Source organism: Nannospalax galili, unplaced genomic scaffold, assembly GCF_000622305.1.
Source record: "Nannospalax galili isolate Female #2095 unplaced genomic scaffold, S.galili_v1.0 scaffold896, whole genome shotgun sequence".
Lineage (NCBI taxonomy): Eukaryota > Metazoa > Chordata > Mammalia > Rodentia > Spalacidae > Nannospalax > Nannospalax galili.
In genome coordinates, this window is record NW_008338110.1 from 361,765 (window position 1) to 387,904 (window position 26,140).

The following is a 26,140-nucleotide window of genomic DNA, read 5'->3' on the forward strand; positions in this document are numbered from 1 at the left end:
GAATCTATAACCATTTAGTATAAGTCCCATTCTTTCCTCCTCAAACCTGATCAGTACCAGTGTATTATGAAACATAGTGAAAGGTATATATGTTACATACATATTAATTTTATTCTTGATTTCATTTTTCATTGATTTTTTTTGTAATTTTCATGCAATATAGTTTGATTGTATTTGTATAACCTCCACTATCCACACCTCCCCTCACTGTCCCCACCCAACTTAATGCATTTTCAAAAGTATATTAGAAATGAATGTCATAAATCCTGATTCTGCAGTGCCTTCTGAAGGCACTTTTCATGTCCCTGTTACTCAGGCTGTAGAAGAAGGGATTCAGGATATGGGTGACAACGGTGTATATCATTGAGGACACAGCATTGTTTCTAGATCAATCTGATATAGTCATTCCAACATATACTCCAGTCTCTGCTCCCCCAAATAAGCAAACCACCAACAGATGAGACCCACTGTTGGAGAAGACCTGAGATGGATCACAGAAGAAAGGATCAATTTCCACATCTTGAAATTCCTCATCTGTAATGCAATCAAAAGATGCAACTGGGTTTCCACAAAGCTAAAGAAAAAAGACACAAGAACTAAAACAACACAGAAGTGAGTATTCATGATAACTGAGAAATTCAAGGGATGGCAGATTGCCACAAATTGGTCATAGGCCATCATAGTCAGAAGCATGACATCTATACATCCAAAAATGACAAAAAGAGACATCTGGGTGAGGCATCCTGTATAGGAGATGACTGTGCTCTGAATTTTTATGTTCAGAATCAACTTTGGAACGGTGGTAGAGATGAAGCCAGTGTCAGCCCAGGACAGAGCAGAGAGGAAGAAGTGCATGTGGGTGTGGGGGTCAGAGTCAGTGCTGACAGTCAAGATGATATGTATTGTAATCAGGTACATGGACAGAAACATTACAACAGGATGGGCTGAAGTTCTGGGTCCTAAGAGAATCCCATGAAATTGAATTCTGAGACAAGGGTTAGATTTTGTGATTTTATATTACTGACACCTTCAAAATCAGAATGATCAGAAAATAAAAATAATTAATAACATCATTTTGAAGTGCACTGATCAATTTTTCAATAGATAAGTAGATACATACATGCATACATATATGTATGATGATATATATATGTATTGTTTGTTTGTAATTTTTAATATTAGCTATCACTATATTGGCTTTGATAGATTTGAAGTCATGGTTCATGCAATTTTCTTTCCCCAGACTCCTGAGCACTGCAATTACAAGGGTTGTCCAAAACATTGAGAAACTATACATAAATGAGTCTCTGTGTGTGTTTTCTTGGTGTTTGTTTTTGGGAAGTTTTTTTTTAATATTTCTATTTGAAATGTGTTGCTTGATGATGGTTGCTTTTGTTTTGTTTTCTGGAAGATAAAGTCTTGCTGAACAGTTCATCTGTCCTTGAACACATTATGTGTCCCAAGCTGTTCTCAAACCCATAATCATCATGTCTTGCTCTTACCAGTCTTCTGACTATGAACATGGGCATCATACATTTACAACAAAAAATAAAACTGAAATATATGTATATACTTCAGGTGGATACACATTTCAACAATAATTCAAATCTTGAACAACCTTCTGCACTGTACCACTTTAAGAGACTCAACTGGACAAGATTAGAAGACTAAGAACATTACAGATATTAAATTCATGTGCACAGTAAAAGAGTTTACTCTTTTCAGAAAAATATGAGAGTAAGAAATATGCTGACATATTAAAAGTCTTATGAAATTTTTAATGAAATGAAGAAGCAGAAAATATTACCATACTCTAAGGCAATGGAATCAACTCTTTTGTAGTAGATGATATTTATAGGCAAATTGCAAAATCAAACAGAAAATGGCTAACTCTCATAGCTTTGAAGAGCAGTATGAAGGTAAGTACGCCTCTCAGCCCTCATCAAAGAATATTCTTTTTGCAACAGATGGAGAATATTACAAACTTCCACCATTGGTGAAACACAGAGCATAAGTGTCTGTGAGATGCACAGCCCTATGTGACATATCTACAATGCAACCTCTACACCTAAGGCTAAGGGAACATAGAGGAACAGGAGACAGGGAGAATATTAATGAATCTCTCAATCATCACCAGCAAAACTGCCTCATGCAACAGATGGTGATCAAGGAAGAAAATCGTGAACTCTCCAAAATATAGAGAAATAGAGACTTAGAGGCAAAAGAGTTTGCACCTTGGGTAGGATTCCCATATTAAACTTCTGCCACCCAAGGCTCACAGACCATTGTAGAAGTGGTAACAGAAAGACTGTAAGAAAAATGGATCTTGGATGACCAGAAGAAAACATTTTCCAGGCTTCTGGGAACTTGCTCTAATGAACTTACAGCAATGGGGACAGCATGCATAAGACCCACATAGACTAAATCCAGACAAAAATCCAGCACAGACCTAGGGAAATGAGTAAGAAGTGCCACCTTATCTGAGTAATTACTGTCACTTCTGGGTAAGGGAGAGTTAGTCTTCTTTAAAGGGATGACAGTCTTCAGTGAATGAACTCACATAAAGGGACATTTGGGAACACAAACTTGTCTTGATACGTCTCAGCATATATGACAGAATGCATGAAATCCAGCAGAGGAGGGTATATGGGAGGGTGCAGATAAGGGAGGGGGCATAAATTTGATTAACATGTATTGTATGAAGTGTACAAGTTTTCAGTTATGAATAGAAAAAGAAGGGAAAACGATTGTGTACTTAATGTGAACGGCAGTCATCACCATCTACTCTTTTACACGCTCTTTCAAACAAATTCAACCTAATTTGCCAGTTTTGAAAGGTTCATATGACAGTCCATTGGAATTTCTTGAGAAGGGCTTCCGAAAGAATCCCTGTATTGGGCTGCTATTCATTTTTCTTTTGACTTTCAAGGCTGGACTCTGGAGTGATAGAATCAGGATTTTCTTTCACGTATTTTGATAGCTTTTGGAGTGGTTAGAATCAATGTTAGTTCCCTCTCAAAGGCTTCTAGACAGGGGGAGAAAAGAAATTTATCCATCATTTTATAACAATAGCTGGTTGTCTCCCTTAGGTAAAGGTGGGCACTACAGTATTGGAGACCAAGATTTGAAGTCTTACATCTGAGCAGCACTTTCTGGTTAGGAACAAAATCATCAATGAGAAATAATTGTCTAAATAACTATTTATATAGACGTAAGCCCAATGTCTGGGAGCTCTTAAAGAAGTATACTGATGACTTTACTCTTTGGTTATACACTCTTTTTGGGTGTTTAAGACCATATACTTGTCTCAAATAAATCAATTAATTTTTACACTTAAGGTCATTTGAGGATCAGTTCCTCAGTGGACACATGGGCTTTGGAGGAGATCCTGGCTCCTTTCTTTTAACTGTTCCATCTATGTGAAGATAAGTCAAAAGTCCTGCTATACCATGTCTGTCTTCATTTGGAAGCATGAGTGAGATGTTTCCTCTGAGTTGACCCTCCTTTTTGTAGACTGGACACTGTTGGAGTCCATCTCGTGGGGTCTCCATGGCCTCCCTGAACAAGAGGACAGGTGACTCACTACAGTTACAGGACATTCTGAGAAGTGTTCCATAGTCCCCTGGAACTTAGTTGACCTTGGAGGGCAAGGGGCAAAAACTGTCCTTTAAGTACCTCTGACCACATTAGTATGGGCCCTAAACTATGGATGTTAAATAAGGTTAGTTCCACCAGTTTGGTACTTTTAATTATCATGTGATATGTAGATAAAATTTGGTACACAACCAAACAGTCCCAAATAAACTTTGACTAGATCTATATTTTGTTCCTTAAACTAGTTGACTTTGCTATGACCATAGATCTTTTAAGATCATATGTTCATTATTTTTTTTCTCATCCTTTATATATCATAAGAACCTAAACAGACATTCATCACTTGCTTAGGCTTTCTCATGTTTTCTGTACATTTTGGAAAATATCACCATTCCATTATCCTTTTAACATCTTTTACATTCTCATTTTCTTTTTTTCTTAAATAATTATGAGATACAATAGTATTAGCAAATAAAATTTCCATATGATGTGAGACTTCCTTTCCGAGGGATGCTAAGCAATGCTTAGTCCTTTCCAAGGTTCTAATGTCAAACCAATTTTGATTAAAGTTTTACTGGGGAGCCAGTGAATTTATTGAGCTTACTTACCAAGACAGCTGAGCGGTTGCTGAGGGTATGCACACTTGAAAGCCTTTACTCAGCATGGGTCATGCCTTCTCTTCCAAGTCTTCCCCAGATTGTATAATTAATCCCTCCCCAAATCCAGGAGGCCACGTGTGATTAGGGTCAAATTACATACAGTTTGCTAGAAGAGTGGCTGGATGCTCCAGTGAGGGTCCAATGACCCTCTTGTCCCCCCTTTAATGAATGAATACAAATGTCAACAAGCCCAGTTGTGGTAATGTTTAGCAATCGGGCTCAGTTGAAGTTGTGATGATGATAGATTTTTTCATGCAGAAGGGACTTCTGCATAGCATTATCTCATTAAAAGCGCCTGGAGTTTAAAAGGATTTGGTGTTAGGATCCACATATGAGGGAAAATATATGGCATTTGTTTTACTAAGTCTGTGTTATTTTACTTAGTATAACATGTTGTAGATCCACCTATTTACCTGCAAATTTCATTATTTCATCTTTTTTTAATTGCTCAATAGAACAGTCTTGTGTAAATATATCACATTTTTGTTAACAACTAGTCAGTTGAGGGGCACTTAGGTTGCTTCCATGTCTTAGCTGTTTTAAAAAGAGCAGCAACAAACATCGTTGTACATGTTTCTCTACAATGGGATGAATCCTTTGGGTATATGCCAAGGAGTGGTATAACTGGGTCATATGGTAAGTTCATTTTTAGTTTTTTTGAGAGTTTTCCAAAATGTTTTCCATAGAGGTTGCTCTAGTTTGCCATCCCACAAGCAGTGAATGAGTGTTCCCCTTTCTCCACATCCTTGCCAGCATTTGGTATCATTTGTTCTCTTGATCCTAGCCAGTCTGATTGGGATAAGGTGATAACTTAGGGTGGTTTTAATTTGGATTTCTCTTATTACTTATGATGTTGAACACTTTTGTGGATGTTTCTTACCCATCCTTTGTACTTCCTTTGAGAACTCTCTGTTTAGATTTTTAGCACGTTTTAATCTGGTCATTTGGTTTCTCAATTTTTGTTTTTTAAGTTCTTTATGTATTCTTGATGTTAAACCCCTGTAAGATGTGTCACTGGTAAAGTTTTTGTCCCATTCTCTGGGTTTTCTGTTCACTGTTCGGATTATTTCTTTTGCTGTACAGAAGCTTTTTAGTTTAATGAGGTCCCACTTGTTGATTGCTTGAACTTAATTTCTGAGCAACTGCTGTCTGATTTAGAAATCTCTTTCCTACACCTATATCTTGTAAGTTAATACCATTATTTTCTTGTAATAGTTTCAGGGTTTCCAGTTGGAGTTGACTTTGGTGCAAGGTGAAAAATAAGGATCTGGTTTCATTCTTCTCTAGGTAGAGATCCAGTTTTCACACACCATTTGTTGAAGATGCTGTCTTGCCTCCATTGTGTAGTATTGGCACTTTTATCAAATATCAGGTGGCTGAAATTGCATGTACTCGGGTTTGGATCTTCAATGATGTTCCCTTGATCTATGTGTCCATTTTTGTGTGAGCACCATGCTGTATTTAAGACTATAGCTCTGTAGTGTACTTTGAGATGTGGTATAGTAATGCCCCAGTGTTGCTCTCTGTGATTAAGTTTGCTTTGCTATCCTGAGTCTTTTGTGTTTCCATAAGAGTTTAAGGATGGCTTTTCCTGATTCTGTGAAGCATGTCATGGGGATTTTGATTGGGATTGCATTGAATCTATATATTGCTTTTGGTAGAATGGTCATTTTCACAATATTGATTCTTCCAATCCTTGATCATGGGAGGTCCTTCCATCTGCTAGTATCTTCCTCCATCTCTTTTTTAATGATTTAAAATTTTCATTGTAGAGATCTTTTGTGTCTTTGATCAGATTATTCCAAGATATTTTTTGCAGCAACTGTGAATGGGAACGTTTCTCTGTATTCTTTCTCCAATAGCTTGTTATTTGTATATAGAAAAAAAGGTTACATATTTTTGTAGACAGTTTTCATAGCCTGGCAATATACTGAAAGTGTTGGTCAGTTTTAGAACATTTTTGGTGGAACATTAGGGATCGCTTAGGTATAGTGCCTTATCATCTGCAAAAAGTGATAGTTTGAGCTGTTCTTTTCCGATTAGTACTCCTTTAATTTCCTTCTATCTTATTTCTCTTGCAAGAGTTTCAAGCACTATGTTGAAAAGGACTGGCGATAGTGGCCATCCTTTTCTGGTTCCTGATTTTAATGAGATTGCTTCCAGTTTTCATTCATTTAGGATGAGCAGCATTACATCCTTTCTCTGCCTCTTTATTTCTCTGTGTCTCTTTCTGACTTTTTCTCTTGCTCTGTGTGTGTGTGTCTGTGTGTGCATGTGCGTGTATGTGAATGCTTCCTTCTCTTTCCCTCCTCTCTCTCTCTCTCTCTCTCTCTCTCTCTCTCTCTCTCTCTCCCCTCTCTTTTCTTGGTATATAAAAAAGCAAAGCAGCTGATTTCATTATATGACTTGGGGCTGTAGATTACAGGCTAAGATCACAGAAAGAGTAGACACATAGTCACATATCACTGACCTTGTGTCACCCTGGATTTTCTTGCAGCTTTCCAAGTTCTCCCTCCACGTTTATTTTATCCCACACAATCTCATATCTGGTCTCCATTACTACTTAGTAGACCAGAGAACTTTCAAACCCAAGCCTGGAATATTTCTGTGGCTAAGACTTTGAGATCTTTGCTGATGTCCAGAACCTTCTAATGTCTGGGATACAATAAATGAGTTCAGTGCATCTCATATAGGGTCTCCTAATTTAATATTTAATCCTGTAACCTCCACTTACTACATGTGGCATTGAATAGTTTGTTACTGTCTGAGACTCAGAATTTTCATATGAGTGCATTATGTCTTTAGCTAACACTATTATGTAATGATGAAACAGATGTTGGTTGTTTCTTGTGGTTTTAATGTGTTGTTTGAATCAAATTATGGAAAACCGAGATGAGGAGATAGCTCCATCAGTAGAATGTTGCAAGCATAAGACCTTAGTTTGGTTACCAGAATCCAAACTAGAAAAAGCTGGTATGGCAGCAGGTGCTTGTAATCCAATTCCTGGGAAGGTGCGAGGTGTAGACAGGAAGATCCCTATTTCTTGCTGCCTAGCTTGCCTAGCTTACTTCTTGAGTTCCAGGGCAGTGTCAGACTTTGTCTCAAGAAAAAGGAAGGGATATTACCTGGATATTTCAGCTCAGGTTCTGTTTGGTGTTCTGTGTGCACACACACATACAAGTGAATCTGCACAACTTAGGAAACACAAAATTATACAGAGAACACAAACATCAATCAAAATAATGGCAACCAAAACACATCTTTCAATAATAACCTTAAATATCAATATACTGAACTCCCCAGTCAAAAGACCCAGGCTAAGGGACTGGATTAAGAAACAAAATACATCTCTCTGCTGCTGTAAGAAACCCATCTCACCTTCAAGGACAGGCTCAACCTTCAGGTAAAATGATAGAAAAGAATATTCAAAGCAAAAGGCACTAAGAAAAAATCAGGGGTTGCAATTCTAATGTCTGACAAAATAGACTTCAAAGTAAAACTAATCAGAAGAGATAAGGAGGGCCACTTCATTCTGATCAAAGGAATGATTAACCAAGAAGATATTACAATCCTTAACATATATGCACCACATTCTAGTGCACCCATATTCATAAAAAGAAAATTACATGACTTTAAACTTAGATTAACCCCAACTCAATAACAGTAGGGGACTTCAATACCAACTGTCTCCATTAGACAGGGTAACTGGAGAAAGAATAAACATAGAGGTGCCAGAATTAAATGATACCATACATCAAATACTCCACCCAAGCACTGAAGAATACACTTTCAACTCAGGACTCTATGGAAAATTAAAAATTGACCGTGGAGTGGGGCACAAAACAAACCTTAACAAATACAAAAAACATTGAAATAAGTCCATGCATTCTATCAGACCACGGTGTAATAAAGCTTAAAATCAATACTGGACAAAGCTCTAGTCACTACATGAACTCGTGGTGATTGAACAACACACTCCTAAACAATGAATGGGTTAAAGCAGAAATTAAGAAAGAAATTATACAATTCCTGAATTCATTGAAATGGACAGTACAACACAACATAACACCACATCTGGGATACATTAAAAGTAGTGTCCTAAGGGGCTGGTGAGATGCCTCAGTTGTTAAGAACACTGACTGTTCTTAGTAGAAGACCCGGTTTCATTTCCAGCATCTGCATGGCAGCTAACAACTGTCTGTAACTCAGGTTCCAGGGGATCCAACAGGATCTTCTGTCTTCTGTGGTCGCTGCACTATACAGGTGCCCTTACTTTGATGCAGGCAATACATGCATACACATAAAATAAAAAAATAATAAATAAAATATTTTGGAAAAACAGTCCTAATAGGGAAGTTTATAGCTCTATGTGCCTACATTGAAAAATTCGAAAGAGCCCAAATAAATGACATGACACTGCAACTCAAGATACTGGAAAGACAAGAACAAATGTAACCCAAACACAGCAAAAGTGAAGAAATAACAAAAATCAGGGCAAAAATTAATGAAACAGAAGCAAAGAAAACAATACAAAGAAACAATGAATCTAAGTGCTGGTTCTTTGAAAAGCTAAAGAACACAGAAAGACCCTTAGCCAAGCCAAAAAAAAAAAAAAAAAAAAAAAAGAAAAAAAAGAAAGAAAATCCAAATCAATAAAATCAGAGATAAAAGGGGAAACATCACAACAGACACCCCAAAGATCAAGACCACTACAAGGGAATATTTTAAAAACATAAATGTAACTAAATGTGAAAATCTAAAAGAAATGGATGGATATCGGATGTCATGCCATCTCCAATGAAGCCCGCGTGAGAAGCTCTGTGGGTTGAGGCTGGAACTTCAAGGAAGGTTGCCTCTTGGAATTGGCTGTGCTAAAAAACGTGCAGTGTACTTGGCATCCTTTTACTTGCTATTGTCTTTCTGATTGTCACTGTATTATGGGCTTTAAAGGACCTGGAAATCACCTGGTGATCTTAACACCGCTGTCACTGCCTTTAATCATCCTAGTATGCAGGAAGAGTTCTCAGGAACTTAGTTACCCAAGACGACTTTGCCTCCAGATGCACCACTATTAATGAAAGCTATTTTAGATGCAGCAAGAAGTAGTTAAGCAGAATTAATGTTGGAAAGTCCAGGGAATAACGGATTTCTAGAAGAGAGACAGAGATAGAAGAAGGGTTTCTTGGTATTCATTACAATTCATGGATAAATTGGTAAAATCAAGACCACCTTGGTGTCTTTTGACAAAAACTCAATAAGAGCTTTAAAGGGCAAAAATAGACTATTTGAAAATTGAAAGGATAGGAGAGAAGGATGGTTTCATAGGTCCCTAACATGGGATGGCCTTTCTGGGACCTATGGAGTTAAAAAATAACTTAAAAGCCCTATGGCCCACCATAAATAAGCAAGGAATGTTATCAAATAGTTAAAAATGTAATATCAGGCACAGCTGGTGTTGAAAGTGCTTGGTGGGTTAAGGTCATTCTGACCTGGAACTACAAAGCCAAGCAGAATCCTAAGTGCGTGAGAAAGGCTGGCAGTAAAAACCACAGTAAAGCAGGAATTTACTGTCTAGTACCAGGTTGATAAGATAGGGAAATGTGTTTTGGCTGTACGTGATGGTTGACAAAATTGTTTAACTTTCATCTCTGGAACTGTAAATCTTAGCATGACTGTTCCGCGGTTTCTATTGAAGAAATTTTGCAATCTTTGCTGTATATATATCAAACTGCAGCTGCAAAAATTGCACTCTGACTTTCACCAAGCTCTTGTGTGTCTGTCTGTTTATCACTAGCCGAATCCTTGTCCACTCTCTGTGATGGTTGACAAAATTGTTTAACTTTCATCTCTGGAACTGTAAATCTTAGCATGACTGTTCCGCGGTTTCTATTGAAGAAATTTTGCAATCTTTGCTGTATATATCTCAAACTGCAGCTGCAAAAATTGCACTCTGACTTTCACCAAGCTCTTGTGTGTCTGTCTGTTTATCACTAGCCGAATCCTTGTCCACTCTCTCGAGGACCCTGTTCCCGTCGGATTGAACTGCCCCGGTCTGGGCTGGTCTGTTGCAGGTGGTGCCAGAACAGGGACCCGGAAGGTAAGCTATCTCTCCCCTTTTCTCTCTTTTTAATAATTTCAGGCAAGGATAGGATCTCGTCAGGGCGCTGCAGGCTCACTGGTAAAGGATCACCAGGTTAAGATGACGAGAAGGTAACAATCATGGGGCATTCTCAATCCTAAGAACAGAGGCTTGTTTCTCTCAATTTGGGGGCATATGCTCGAGGGTCAAGGGAGCAAGGTGCTTAGATGCCTCACCAGCTGTGGTCCAAGGAATGGCCTATGCTGCAGCAATGAAGGGACAGTGTTTCAGTGCCTATGTTCAGAATCTTAAAAGCATGCCTCAGACCAATAACGAGGGGGTCTGTTTCTCATGTGGAAAGCCAGGTCACATGAGTAAAGAATGTTTCAGTAAAAATAAAAAAAACAATAGTGGAGAGAGAAAACCTGGTAATAAGGGAGGACCTCCTGGGATTTGTCCTAGGTGCAAGAAAGGAAAACATTAAAAAAAAAATGTAAGTCTAATTATCATAAAGATGGGACACCCCTAGATAGGAAGAAGAAAAGGAGCCAAAAAAAATGAGGAGAGGGGCAAGCCCTCAGCCCCTTAAAAGAAAGAGGGATAGAGATGGTGAATTCAGGTAAGGAAAAAGACAAACAATTTGAACTAAATCATTTGACTGAACTTTTTACTATGTATGATCTTCCTAGAGCCACTCCAGGAAGTGCTAGGTTGAATTTGGCAGCAAATAAAGATTATATGCTCTCCCTTACGGAAGGGACCCAATTAATAGAGACCTCTGTTAAAGGAGGTCTGCCTTTGGGGACATTTGGCTTAATAATTGGCAGAAGTTCAAATTACAAAAAGAATTTTAAAGTGATTCCAGGAGTCATAAACTCTGATTTCACTGGAAAAAATAAAAATAATGATTAGACCTCTTAAAGAAGTGGTACAGATATATAAAAATCAGAGAGTGGCCCCTTACATCAGAGAAAAAATACAGGTTGTAGAGAAATTAGTGAAAAAACAGCTAAATAAAGGACATTTAGTAGAATCAACCAGTCCTTGAAATACACCTATATTTGTCATTAAAAAGAAATCAGGGAAATGGAGACCGTTGCAAGACCTGAGAGCAATTAATGCTACCATGCAGGATATGGGAGCCTTACAGCCAGGTCTCCCATCCCTGGCAGCTATACCTGAGGGGCTCTTTATTATAATAATTGCCTACAAGACTGTTTTTTCACTATTAAATTGAATCCACAAGATTCTCAAAGGTTGGCTTTTAGTGTGCCTTCATGTAACCTGAAAAGGCCTTATCAATGATATCAATAAAAAGTATTGCCTCAAGGTATATAATAAAGATTATATACTCTCCCTTGGCTGTTGGGCAGTACCAGCAAACTCCCTGAGAGGGGACTTGCATCAGTCCTGGGTGCTTCTGCTTCCCCAGTCTGACCTCCAGTTTCTCCCCCCACACCACCAGCAAGGTAAGAGCACTGGAGAAACCAGTTTTGTTTTTGGTTTCTCTCCTGGTTTTGGCTAGCTGGCAATCTGTCACCATCTGGTTCTGAGCTCTGATCAGAGAAACTAGGTGGAAAGCTGGGCGCAGCAAATTTCCCCCTAGTCGGGTTCCAGAGGAGATGTCCCTGGACCCACCTGGCCGTGAGCCCAAAAGCTTGTCTTTTGGGACCTGGATTTGATGGCAATCTGGTTGATGTTATTTTTCTGTGCTTGTCTTGTTCTGTGTTTTGGTCTTGTATCTGTGTTTGTCATGGGTGCCTGTGCTGAAATCTCAAGTAATTCTGTCATGTATGTCTATGATTATTGTCTTCATACGTTTCCATCAAAAACCCTAAATATCTTTATTTTATTGGCTGAACTGGTTGTTTAAGGTCCTTATTTATTGCATACCTTTTGGTTTGGGTTTGTTTTCATAATACCTCTTTGGTTTGCTCGCTTCAAAATTTATTTTGGGTTTGACATTCTTGATCTGATTTATATTGCTTTCAGATCTCTAAAGGCTTAAAAATGGTTTAAGAAAATTAAACTGTTGGTTATAGGTTTGATCTAATATGTTAACTCATCTTCATTACTGGAAATAAATTCTGGGACTGGTCTTCCTATCTCATCCTTTCGGCCTTGTCCTTTTCCCTCTGTTTCCCACAGCACTGCTTGGTATGCAGGCAGATACGGTCTGTTTGTGGAGGGCTCAGATATGACTCTGTGCTTTTCTCCCTTGGAACCAAAAAAAAAAAAACCGTCTTGGTTTTAAAACTGGTTTGTCATGACATTATGTCTAACCATAGTATTTATTATATGAGACCATTATAAATGTATAGACATGTTTAATACTAAGAGAACTATTATTAAATAATATACTAGATATTAAATTCTAAGTAAAACATCTCTAAACTTTTAAAAGAGTCTTGGTTGTTTAAAACCTGCTTCAAAGCTTACAAGGACATCTCAAAGTTTATACAGTATAATAATATATTTAGATTAATTTTTCATATATATGAACAATTGTTCATATAAAATATCAATTACTTGGTAAATTTGTTTATAAATGTTATTTAAAAAATTATTAAAGTCTAAACAGGGCTATAACACAGTTTTCCTTAAATGACTATGTTGGGGGTTGTGTACCAATTGCTTCTCTTTACCTTGTGTTTATATGCCTTACAAAAGGTCATCATAATTAGACTTGTTGACTATTGTATTCTCTAAGTAAAGAAGATATAGGCAGGGTCATTGGACCCTTACCTGAGTATCCAGCTGCTCTTCCCAGCCAACTGTATGTAATTTGGCCCTAATCACATGTGGTCTCCTGGGTTTGGGAAGGACTAAAGTATATTATCTGGGAAAGGCTAGGAAATGCTTTCCAAGGTAAATACTCTCAGGTAACCTATACGCCTCAGGAACTCCACAGTCATCTCTGTAAGTAAGCTCACTAAATTCATTGGTTCACCAGGAAAGCCTTAGTCAAACTTTGGTTTGACACTGGAACCTTACAAAGAAATAGACATTGCTTGACGTCGGAGGGGAATTCTCACAACAGATGGAATGTTTATTTGTTGATGATATTGTGTCTCATGGTTATTAAAAAATACGAAGTTAAAAAATATTGAAAGAATATGGAAATGGAGATATTTTACTAAGAAGGATTTATGAATAAAGATTATGATGGCTGGATATTTGCAAAATTAACAAGAGAAAAAAAAATAAAATAAAAAATCTTAAGGAGCCAGGGGCTCCCTGCCAAGCCCACATGACCCTGAGGACCAGATACTCAACCGACCTTAAAGTAAAAGTAAAATGGTTTATTTGGGCCAACCATATGGAATTAAATACCCAAAAGAAAAGTATAACATAAAATTAAAATAGTAAGTATATTTCTTTAAGAGTCCAAAGAATCATATTTCTCAAACATTAGACTTAAGTCCAGATAAAATGTTATTTAGATAATTATTTCTCAATAATGATCTTGTTTTTAACAGGAAAATACTGCTCAGGTATAAGGCTTCAAATCTTGGTCTCCAATACTATAGTGCCCACCTACAGCTACTATTGTTCTAAAATAATGACTGTTTATTTTACTTTCCATCTACTGATTCTAGCCACTCCAATAGCTATCAGAGTGTCTAAAAACAAATCCTAAGTTCACCATTCTCAAGTCCAGTTTTGGCAGCTCAAAGAAAAATGAAAAAACAACCAGTAGATGGATGCTTTGAAAGCCCTCATGAGAAAATTCCAATGGACTTTAAGTGTTTCTTCTGGTTACCTGTCTAAAACTTGTAATGCTAATTATTCTTGCGTTTACCTGTCCTTCATGTCTCAATTTGAGTGTTTTTTTTTTAAATAGGCCCACTGAAGGGGTACCCCAATTGCCAAACTCTACATCCCTGTTCAGCATAAAAAAAACCAGAGCGGTCTGCATCCCGATTCCCCATTGGCAAATTGGGTTACCTCTTCACAAAAAAAAAAAAAAAGAAAAAAAACCTTAATTCTTATATTCTCCTTCTGAGTAATAAAAACTGTAACTAAATCCTAAAAGACCCAATATTCTAATAACCTCAGGAAGAGGATATGCATTTGTGTTTCCATAGAACGCTGAAGCTCCCATCTGGATTCCTGACAGGTTCATCAGGCCCTACAATAAAGTCTTAGAAAAAAACCAAAAGGACTCCAAGAGACATGACCAAAAAGATGAAAAAACTCAGATTTTCTTATCTACAGACCAAGGCAGCTCAAAAGGCTATCCATTACCCACTACAGTCTCCTGATTATATTTTAGATTATTCCATTGCTAATCCAAATTATGATTATACCTCTTATTTAACAAATAATATACAAAAGTTTAATGGTTATATTTCTTATATTCCTAATACATTAAAAAAAACAATTAAGAGATGGTACACTCCTGGATGGGTGACACCTATTTACATTAGTCACTCTCCTACAGACAATAAGACTAGTATTTATTTTTAGCCTTTTCTGCCTTTTCGCGGCTGCCAACATGTTGCTCTTAAAAAAGCCTAAAAAAACTAAAAGTACATTTATTGGAGTAAGAGCATGTATAAATTATCCTTATAAAATTTTAGCTACTAAAACTAAAATATTTTACCATTTATAATCATGGAAAATCTTATCATGTAAAATGTACAAATTGTGTGTTTTACTAATTGTCTCGCTTCCACATTAAATAAAAATTATTCTGTAATAGTGCTATTAAAGCGACCTAGTTTTGTTATGCTTCCAGTAGATTTAAAATCAGATCCTTGGTATGATAACTCAGCTTTACAAACATTGAGAAATTTAAATAAATTAATCAGGCCAAAAAAATTCATTACAGCATTGGTATTGGGCATAGGTGCATTGATTACCGTCTTAACTTCGCTTACTGTTTCCACTGTTGCTCTAGTAAAAAAAGTCAAAATGGCACATTTTGTAAATAATCTTAACAAAAATATTTCATTGGCTTTGACAGATCAATATAGCATTAATCGAAAGCTGGATATGAGGATAAATGCTTTAAAAAAGGTGATTTTAGCTTTGGAACAGGAAGTACAAAATTTAAAGGTACAGCTCTCTACTAAGTGTCATGCTAGTTTTAAATATATTTGCATGACTCCTTTAAATTACAATACACCCTTGAATTAAAATGCTACCAAAAACCATTTGTTAGGAGTATGAAAAGACACTAAAATAACGCATGATATGCAAAATTTGCAATTACAAATATCAGTAATGAGTCAGACACATTTGGATGATGAAGGTATCTCTTTTCTTGCTCAATCACTAAAAAATAATTTGATTTCGCTTAACCCTTTCAATTGGATGCATAATTTGATTATTACAGGTGTCATCATAGGAGTAATTTGTCTCCTTATCTTTCTGCTTCCAGTCATCTTTTGCCTAGTTTTCTCTTCTGTCTCCTCTCTCTGCTAAAAAATACACAAACAACATTTAAAAAATAAAAAAGGATAAAATGTCACACCATCTCCAATAAAGCCCGTGTGAGAAGCTCTGTGGGTTGAGGCTGGAACTTCAAAAAAGTTTGCCTCTTAAAATTGGCTGTACTAAAAAACATGCAGTGTACTTGGCATGCTTTTACTTGCTATTATCTTTCTGATTGTCACTGTAATATGGGCTTTAAAGGACATGGAAATCACCTGGTGTTCTTAACACCGCTGTCACTGCCTTTAATCATCCTAGTATGCAGGAAGAGTTCTCAGGAACTCAGTTACCCAAAACGACTTTGCCTCCAGATGCACCACTATTAATGAAAGCTATTTTAGATGCAGCAAGAAGTAGTTAAGCATAATTAATGCTGGAAAGTCCAGGGAATAATGGATTTCTAGAAGAGAAACATAGATGGAGGAAGGGTTTCTTGGTATTCATTACAATTCATTGATAAATTGGTAAGATCAAGACCACCTTGGTGTCTTTTAGGTCCCTAACATGGGATGGCCTTTCTGGGACCTATGGATTTAAAAAATAACTTAAAAGCCCTATGGCCCACTACAAATAAGCAAAAATGTTATCAAATAGTTAAAAATGTAATATCAGACACAGCTGGTGTTGAAAGTGTTTAGTGGGTTAAGGTCATCCTGACCTGAAACTACAAAGCCAAACAAAATCCTAAGTGCGTAAAAATAGGCTGACAGTAAAAACCACAGTAAAACAAAAATTTACTGTCTAGTACCAGGTTAATAAAATAAAAAAAAATGTGTTTTGGCTGTACATGATGGTTGACAAAATTGTTTTACTTTCGTCTGGTGTTGAAAGTGTTTAGTGGGTTAAGGTCATCCTGACCTGAAACTACAAAGCCAAACAAAATCCTAAGTGCGTAAAAATAGGCTGACAGTAAAAACCACAGTAAAACAAAAATTTACTGTCTAGTACCAGGTTAATAAAATAAAAAAAAATGTGTTTTGGCTGTACATGATGGTTGACAAAATTGTTTTACTTTCGTCTCTGGAATTGTAAATCTTAGCATGACTGCTCTGCGGTTCCTGTTAAAAAAATTTTGCAATCTTTGCTGTGTATATCTCAAACCTTACAGCTACAAAAACTACACTCAAACTTTCACCAAGCTCTTATGTGTCTGTCTGTTTGTCACTCGCCAAATCTTTGTCCACTCTCTCGAGGACCCTGTTCCTGTCGGACTGAACTGCTCCATTCTGGGCTGGTACATCGCAATCTGAGATCATGGGAGCCTCCCAATTTAAACCAAGAAGAGATCAATAGGTTAAACCGATCAATAACATATAAGTAAATTGAAACAGTAATACAAAGCCTCCCAACTTATAAAAGCCCCAACACAGAAGGATTTACAGCTGAATTCTACCAGACTTATAAACAAGACCTCCAACCAATGCTTCTTAAATTACTCAAAAGGATAGAAACTGAGGGAGAGCTCCAAAATTACTACTATGAAGCCAGCATTACTCTAACACCCAAACTGGGTAAAGACACAAACAATAATGTAAACTGTAGACACATGTCCTTATTGAACATAGATACAAAAAATTCTCAACAAAATACTTGCAAAATTCATAGAGACACACATCAAAAAGATCATTCACCATGATCAAGTAGGCTTTATCCCAGAGATGCAAGGATGTTTCAATATACGCAAGTCTACAAATGCCATTAATCATATAAATGGACTCAAAGACAAAAACCACATCATCATCTCAATAGATCCAGAAAAGCCTTTTGACAAAATTCAGCATACATTCATGTTCAAAGTCCGAGAGTGAGTTGAAAAGAAGGGAACATGTGTCAACATAATTAAAGCTATATACGACAAACCCATTGCCAACATCATTCTAAATGGAGAAAAATTGGAAGCATTCCCATTAAAATCAAGAACCAGACAAGGATGTCCACTATCTCCACTCTTTTTCAACATAGTCCTTGAAACTCTTGCTCGAGCAAGAAGTCAGGAGAAGAAAATTAAAGGAGTGCTAATTTGAAAAGAAGAGGTCAAACTATCACTTTTTGCAGATGACATGATACTCTGCCTAAGAGATCCCAAAATGAACCACCAGAAAATTCCTAGAACCGACCAATAATTTCAGCATAGTGGCATGGTATAAAATAAATCTACAAAAATCAGTAGCCTTTCTATATACCAATAACAAGCAATTGAAGAAAGAATACAGGGAAATGCTCCCATTCACAATTGCTGCAAAAAATATCATGGAATAAATTTGATCAAAGATACCAAAGATCTCTACAATGAAAATTTTGCATTGTTAAAGGAGATTGAGGAATACACCAGCAGATGCAAGGAACTCCCATGCTCATGGATTGGAAGGATTAATATTTTGAAAATGACAAGCCTACCAAAAGCAATATATAGATTCAATGCAATTGCAGTTAAAATCCATATGACATACTTCACAGAATTAAAAATAAACCCTTAAATTAATATGGATGCATAAAAGACACCGGATAGCCAAAGCAACCCTGAGCACGCTGCAGGGATTACTTTACCAGATCTCAAAGTATACTACAGAGGTATAGTCATAAAACAGCATGGTACTGTCACAAAATAAACACATATATTAAGGGATCATCATTGAAGATCCAAACCTGAGTAAATGCAATTTCAGCAACCTGATATTTGATAAAGGTGCCAATAATACACAATGGAGGAAACACAGCATCTTCAAGTAATGGTGCTGGCAAAACTGGATCTCCAGCTGTAGAAGAATGAAACTAGATGCTTATCTTTCACCATGCACAAAAGTCAACTCCATATGCATCTAAGCCCTCAATGTGAAACTGGAAACCCTGAAACTCTTGGAAGAAAATAGGGCAGTAACTTACAAAATACAGGTGTAGGAAAGGATTTTCTAAATCTGACAGAAGTTGCTCAGGAATTAAGGTCAGCAATCAATAAGTGGGACCTCATTAAACTAAAAGCTTCTGTACAGCAAAAGCTGTATCAGAAAAGTGAATAGAAAACCCACATAATGGGAAAAAATCTTTATAAGTGACACATCTGACAGGAATTTAACATACAGAATGTAAAAAAAAACTCAAAAAACAATTAATCTAGAATGCAAGTGACCCAATTAAAAGATGGGCTAAAGATAAGCAGAGAGTTCTCAAATGAAGAAAAAAAGACTAGTAAGAAACACCTCAAAAAGTGTTCATTATCGTTAGCAATTAGGGAAATATATATCAAAGCCACACTAAGGTGTCACCTTACCCCAATTAGACGGGCTATGATCACAAGAACATATGGCACCAAATGCTGGCGAGGATGTGGAGAAATGGGAACACTCATCCACTGCTGGTGGGATTGCACACTCGTGAAGCCTCTATGGAAAACTGTGTGGAGAACTCTTAAAAAACTAAAAATGAAAGTACCATAAGACCTGGTTATACCACTCTTTGGTATATACTGAAAGGACTCATCCTATTATAGAGACACTTGTAGAAGCATGTTTTGCTGCTGTTTTCACAATAGCTAAGAGATGGAAGAAACGTATATGCCCCTTACCTAATAATTGGTAAACTAAAATGTGGTGTTTTTACACTATGGAGTTGTTTTTAGTAGCAAAGAGAGATGAAATCATGAAAGTTGCAGGTAAATGGATGGAACTAGAATCTGTTATACTAAGTGAAGTAACACAATCTCAGAAAAAAAATCGACATATGTTCTCCCTCATATGTGGATCCTAGCACCAAATCCTTTCAAACTCCTGGTCTTTTTAATAAGATGATGCTCTACAATAGTCCCTTCTGCATGAAAACTACTGTCATCACGACTTCATCTGAGCCTGATCACTAAGCATTGTCACAATTGGGCTTGTTTATGGTTGTGTTCATTCATTAAGGGAGGGCCAAGCATGGTCTTTGGACCGTCACTGGAGTATCCAGTCACTCTTCCCAGCCAACTGTATGTAATTTGAAACTAATCACTCATGGCCTCCTGAATTTGGGGAGGGCTAAATAATACAATCTGGGGAAGGCTAGGAAGAGAACGCATGACCCATACTGAGTAAAGGCTTTCAACTGTGAATACCTTCAGGTCATACATACATCTCAGCAAGCCCTCAGTGATTGAGAAAGCTCAATCAATTCATTGGTTCCCAAACAAAACTTTAATCAAACATTGGTTTGACACTAGAACCTTAAAAGGGAATAAGCATTGCTTAGTACCCCCAGGAAAAGAAGTCTCAGAACAGATGGAAAATTTATTTGTTAATGCTATTATGTCTCATAATTACTTAACAAAACAGAAAATGCGAATGTAAAAGGTTTTCAAAGAATATTGGAATGGAAATATTTTCCAAAATGGACAGAAAAAGCAAGTGATGAAGGTGTGTGTATGGTTATTATGTTATATAAAGAGTGAGACAATAATAATTTGCTTATAGTATTAAATTTTCTATGGTCATAGTATAGTCAGCTATATTAAGGTACAAAAAACAAAATATTTATCTAGTCAAGGTTAACCTGAGAATATTAGGTGTTTTTACCCAAGCCTTATCTACATAGCACATGATAATTAAAAGTACCAGACTGGGAGAAGTAACCTTATTTAATGTTGAGCAGCCATTGTTTGAGGCCTATAATAATGTTGTAAGAGGGACTTAAAGGACAGTTTTGTCCCTGGCCCTCCAAGGTCAACGAAGTTCCAGGGAATAGCAGAATATCTCTCAAAATGTCCTGTAACTGTAGTGAGTCACCTGTCCTCTTGTTCATGGAGGACCCGGAAACCCCAGGAGATGGATTTCAACCAGTGTCCATTCTACAAAGAGGAGAGTCAACATGGAGGAAACATCCCATTCGTGCTTCCAAATGAAGCCAGACATCGTCAATCAGTACCTTTGACATCTTCACATAGATGGAACTGTTAAAGAAAGGAGCCAGGATCTCCTTCCAAGACCATGTGACGCTGAGGAACAGATCCTCAAATGAACTTAGGTGTGAAAAGAAATTGATTTATTTGGGACAAGTGTATGGCCTTAAACACCCAAAAAGAAAGCATAACCAAAGAGAAAATTCACGAGCATATTTCAAGAAGTGTTCAAGGGATTACACTCCCAGATATTAGGCTTAAGTCTATATAAAAAGTTACTTAGACAATTATTCCTCATTGATGATTTTGTTTCTAACTAGAAAGTGCTGCTCAGATGTAAGAGTTCAAATCTTGGTCTCCAATACTGTAGTGCTCACCTGTAGCTAAGGGAGACAACCAGCTATTATTCTAAACGATGGATAATTTTTTTCCTTTGCCTAACTAGAAGCCTTTGAGAGGGAACTGACACTGATTCTAAGCACTGCAACCACAATCAAAATACCTGTAAGCAAATCCTGAATCCACTACTCTAGACTCCAGCTTTGGAAAACAAAAGAGAAATGAGGAGGAACTCAATAGAGGGATGCTTTCAGAAGCCCTTTTTAAGAAAGTACATTTAACTCTGATATGAACATTGGAATGTTGCCCTGTTCTGACTTTTTTCTAGTTCTCTGTCTAGAACTTATAGTGCTAATTACTCTTGCCTTTGCTTCCTTCACGTCTTTTAGTCACCATTCAAGGATTTTCTTTTCCCTCTAGCAGTAAGAGTTATGCAGTTTGGGAGTCTTTTAGATAGACTCACTGAAGGGGTAGTCCAATTGTCTCACCCTCTGTCCCTGTTCAGCATGGAAGAAGCCAGAGCGGTCTGTGTCCCGATTCCCTATTGACAATTTGGGTAACGTCTTCAGTGAATGGTGTGGTAAGAATAGGAGGTATAAATGGGTTATGCAGTAAGGGTGAAAAGACCCCAAAGAAAAGGCACCAGTTTCTTGGCTAAAGGTCAAAATATCCTTGGGCCTCTTAGCAACAAAATCTGTTCCCAAGGCCAAAAATGTCAAAAGTATTTGGGTGGTTTTATCTAATCCTTAAAAGATTTTAGGGATATTTCTTCAGGGGGAGCATGTTAGATCAACCAAAAGCCCCATAAAAATGTACAAACAAATCAAAGAAGATAAAGAGTACATGAATTTATCAGAAAAAAAGTGATGAGGTGATACGGGAGATGTTGGAGAGGAGTGAGTGGGCATTTGTTTGATCAAAAACACCTTGCATGTATATATGAAATTCTGAATAAATTATTTATTTAAATAAAAAATACCTTAAAAAATAAGGACTTAGGAAAGATAGATCAGTGCATAAGAGCACTGACTGCTCTTGCAGAGGATCCAGGTTCAATTTCCAGCACCCACATGTCAGCTACAAACCATCCTTAACTCCATTTCCAGGGGAACACGAAACTCTCTTCTGACCACTGCATTGCATGACGTGGGTGCACTTACTTACATGCAGGCAACACACTCATACACATAAAAATATTTAATAAATAAAGACTAGTACCAGGGCGGTACTCTAGACTCAACCAAATATGCATGGCAGGAGAGGACATACATTCTAGAGAATACCCAATGTATTTCATATCTGTAGACAAATGGAATTTCTTACCATATGCTAAATATGGATCCTTATATTTACAGACAAGCATAGCACACACCACTCATCAAAGAAGCTTCTTTTTGCAACAGATGGAGACTAGTGAAGAAATCCACAACTTCTTGGACACAGAGAATATACACCTGAGAGATGCCAAGAGTTAGGTGACACATCCACAACAGTTGAACCTGTACACCTAATGCTCATGAAACATATGGTAACAGGTGTACAGAGAAAAGTAGTGCATCTTTCAACACCCACCATTAAAGAGTCATTATACAACAGAGTGCAATGCACCCAGAAGGCCACAACTGACCAAGTTTTAAAGAATAAGACGCTGCAGTATGTATATCCTTGTGTGGGATATACATTGAACCTCACCCACCCACGGCCCAGGGACCATTGCAGAAGAGAGGGTAGAAAGATTTTAAGAGTGAGGGCTCGTTCATGAACACAAGGAAGGAGAGGATTTCAGGCCACTGGAAGCTTTCACATGTGAACTTGTGACAAGGGTGGCATCAAGCAGAGGACTCATGTCAACTCAATTTACAAGAGGCCTAGACTGGAGGAGAGAAATGGGTGGCAGACTGGTCTGAGACTGAGAACAATTGGAGATTGATGCTGGATGAGGAAGAGTATGCCTTACATATGATCTCTAGATGGGATGAGTAGAATCCAGTGGAAGAATTTACACTGAAGGGCATCTGGGCACATATGGTTGACTGGATGATCTTAATGTATATGGCACAACACATGAGGTCTGGTGGTGGGGTTGAGAAGGCATGGATGGGGGAGGGTTCTAAATATGATTAAGAACCATTGCATGAAATTACAAAAGCTCAATAAAGAATTTCTTAAAAGGCCTAGTACCCCGAATTTGATATAAAGGAAAGTAGGGAATACACTGGAATTATACAAACAGTAAATAACTCTCTAAACAGGAGTATGATCATTAATACAAACAATTGACAAATGGTAACTCATGAAAATAAAAATCTGTAAAGCAAATTACACCATCATACAAAGGAAGAGGGCATGTTCAGAATGGTAAAATATATTTAGCAGCTATACATCCTGCACAAATTATCTAGAATATACACAGAACTTAAAAACTAAACAAAAAACATGCCAATTAAAATGAGGGGCAAGCAACTAAACAGAAAGTTCTGAAATGATAAGAACAAATGGCTAAGAAATTTTTTAAGGTATTCCACATATTCTGTATCCTTTCCCCATCTGCTCTTCTTGGGATTTGCCCCCTTCCTTCTGAGGCTTCGGGAGAGCACCTGACTAGCTGGGGTGAGTCAGCCAAATCCCATTGCCACACCTCTCATCCTACTTTGGAACCACCCTCAGGCCCATTGCTCCAGAGCTCATACCTTCTCAGCTAACTACTGTGATCCCAACCATTATGTTCCCTTCAGCTCTCCTTGGGTCTTGGCCCTTCCCTCTGAGGATTCCAGAGAACATCTGACAAGCTGGGATCGGTTAGTCTTCTTCTGCCACAGTGCCCTTTCCCTGATTTGAGACCATCACCAGTTCTGCTGCTCCAGGGTTTACATCTTCTCTACTAGGTAGTCAGAATCAGGTAATCAAACTCTCAACGGCCCTCCATTGATTCCTGCTGAAGCTTCCAGAGAGTACTGGACTATTTGGGAGAGTTAATAACATCCCACCTTGCTGGGGTACCATTCCCACACTATAGGACCCACCAGTACCTGGGTTCTAGGACTCACACATTCTTCACCTAGCTAGTTATGCTGGCCAATGTATCTCCATAACCTTGGCCCTTGGCTCCTTCAGCCACCTGGTGACTTCTTGACCATACAACTCAGACTCATCCGGTCCCTAAAATTAAAAAAAAAAAAAAAAAAGAGAAACTGATGCTCAGACTAACTTTTCATACACAATTAGAAAGCAACCATGCTACAGGAACAGAATAAATAGAATCACTTAAATTTAACAAAGGCAGGCGTGGGTTTCATATCAAACATACAAGCAGCAAAAGAAATCTCTATGCCCAGAACACAACAACAACAAATACAAGTAAGAGTAAAAACAAAAACAATATGTCCAGAGCAAACACTACCATTTTCTACAGAAGCATTCTGCAATTAGAAATAACCAGAGGCACCCAGGACACACAAGTTAAATAAAAAATTATAAAATGATCAAAGATTCAACAGGTTTAAAGAATTCACAAAAAATGAACTCACTAAACTCAAGGAGGATAGGAATAAATTTCTGTCTGATGCTAATGAAATTATGAATATATGACTGAATGAAATGATCAAAATAATTCAGGATTAGAAAAGTGAATTCACAAAAGACATATAAATATTGAAATTCCAGATGAAATTAAGATTGAATTGAAAAGTAAATAAGCCAATTTGAAATCACAGGAAAACAGAATATCATGAAATGAAATTCTGGAAAACAGAATATCAGGATTGGATGATACAATTAAAGAACTGGACTGCTCAACCAACCAACGGATATGAACAATCTTTTAAAACACAGGAATAGAATATACAGAAAATGTGAGACACTGTGAAAAGACAAAATTTACCAATTACAGGCATAGAGGAAAGAGAAGAATGTCAGGTTCATGGCATTGACCAGATCATCAACAACATTATAAAGGAGAATTTATTTAAATCAAGGAAAGACATACCTATACACATACAAGAAATACACTAAACACCAAATAGAAAAGATCACATCAAAAACTCCCCATGGCATATCATAGTAAAAATACTAAATTTATGGAACAAAGAGAAGATATAGAAAACAGCAAGAGAAAAGCAACACATTAAATTAAAAAAAAATCAGAATTAAGCTGACTTTTGAATGTAAAACTATAAAAGTCAGAAGAACCTGGATGAAGTTATTCCAAATGCTAAATTATCATAAATGCCAACCCAGAATATTTTATTCAGCAAAATTGTCCATCATAGTTGAGAGGGAAAGAATAACATCCCATGAGAGAAATAGATTGAAAGATTTCATGTCCACTAAACCACCCCTACAGAGAATATCCAAAGCAATACAATGGACTAATTAAAGGAATTACCATATTCAAAAGACTACAGAAAGAAATAAAAGAAGGTATAAAATGCATAAATACAATCTAAGACAAAATTAATACAAAATAAGAACACTAATAGAAACAAAATGACAGTAATCCACGTAAACCATTCAATATTAACTAATTATGACTGTGTTCACTACCCAGTCAAAAGACATAGGCTAAGTGAATAGATTAAGAAATCAAAATCATCTTTTGTTATCTACAGGAAACTCGTCTCATCTTCAGGGATAGGCAGTACCTTAAGATGAAAGAATGGAAAAAAATATTCCAAGCAAAACGGCATGAAGAAACAAGAATGTGTTGCAATTCTTATATCTTATAAAATAAAACATTTCTCATATCTTATAAATGAAAACTAACCAAAAGAGTTAAAGACGATCACCTCATTCTGATAAAGGAAAAAATTGACCAAGATGACATTACAATTGTGAACTAATATGCATCTACTCTGATGCAACAAATTTCATAAAAACAGTACTACTGGACTTTAAGATTCAGATGAACTCCAACTCAGTAGTAGGAGGTGACTTGATTATCCCACTTTCTCCAATAGACAGGTCATCTGAACAAAGATTAAACAGAAAAACATATGAATTAAATGACTTCATATATTAAATGGACCTAAAATCATCTACAAAATATTCCACTGAGGCACTGAAGAATACACGTTCTACTCAGCAACCCATTAAAATTTCTCTAAAATTGAGCACATACGGGGCACAAAACAAACCTCATCAAGTACAAAATAATTTAAATAATTC

At 37.0% G+C, this 26,140-nt stretch overlaps 1 pseudogene; it reads right to left on the reverse strand.

Moving 5' to 3' along the window:
• Positions 1-244: 244 nt before the first annotated feature.
• Positions 245-26,140, reverse strand: part of LOC115070330 — a 36,597-nt pseudogene continuing 10,701 nt past the window's right edge.